Source organism: Corvus brachyrhynchos, unplaced genomic scaffold (genome assembly GCF_000691975.1).
Source record: "Corvus brachyrhynchos isolate BGI_N302 unplaced genomic scaffold, ASM69197v1 scaffold211, whole genome shotgun sequence".
Classification (NCBI taxonomy): Eukaryota; Metazoa; Chordata; class Aves; order Passeriformes; family Corvidae; genus Corvus; species Corvus brachyrhynchos.
The window spans coordinates 255,622-256,642 of record NW_008236211.1 but is presented as its reverse complement, the minus strand read 5'-3'; positions in this window follow the sequence as shown (position 1 = coordinate 256,642).

Below are 1,021 nucleotides of genomic sequence, written 5' to 3'. Positions count from 1 at the left end.
CCTGATGCCCATCTGCAGGAAACAGGGCCGTGACAGGCTCTGCAAAGCACTGACAACAATGCTGGGCTTCTTCCCCCACTGGACAGCACGGGACCAGGACCCAGCACAAGCAAGTGATGCCACGGCCGCAGGGCAGGGATTTTTGGCTGCAGACACAGGGGCTGAAGCTTCGGAGAGGGAAGGCTGTCCTGGAAGGGCACGGGAAGACCGAGGTCCTCAGGCATTACAGCTGGGAAGGAGCCCCTGCAAGTGCACAGCCGAGGTGTGTCCTGGGCAGGGAGCTCCTGGATGCATCCAGACACGCTGGCAGAGCCCGGCTGAGTGCCCTGCGCTGGCACCGCCGCGCCCGAGGCCAAGCTGAGGTGACTGTGCAGAAATCAGAGACGTGCCTGGCCCACAGAGCTGCTGCCAAAGGCACTGGGCTCCGTGTGCCCTTTGTGTCCTCTCTGTCACCTGGAAGTGCTGAGTCCTCCTCCCAAGGGGCTGGCTGGAACAGAAACCAGGGGGAAGTCCCCATTTCAGGAACATGGAGCTGCCTTTCTTGTTCCCCTCACACGCTCTCGGTCCATCTGCCTGGGAGACAGGTGGGGGAAGGAGGTGAGATCCAAGGTGGTGAGAGCCTGACCCCGCTGGCAGCAGGGCAGGAGCTGCTCCAAACACCATCCTGTCCTGCCACTGCCCAAACAGCGTTACCAGGAGCCGCTCGCTGTGGCTGTGTGGGCCAGCTGGAGGCCTGGTCAGACCCAACACCATATTTGCAAAGAGAAAATCTGTGTGGGGGACCCTTCGTGCTGTGCTGTCATTTCCTCTGCTGAGGAACTCAGCTTTCTGACAAAGCTTATTTCTTACATTGGGCTTTCCTGGGGCATCTCAAAAAACTCACCAGAGCTGGGAAAGGGGCTCAGCCTGGAGCAAAGGAGGCTCCGGGGGGACCTTGTGGCTCTGCACAAGTCCCTGACAGGAGGGGGCAGCCGGGGGGGTCGGGCTCTGCTCGCAGGGAACAGGGACAGGAGGAGAGGGA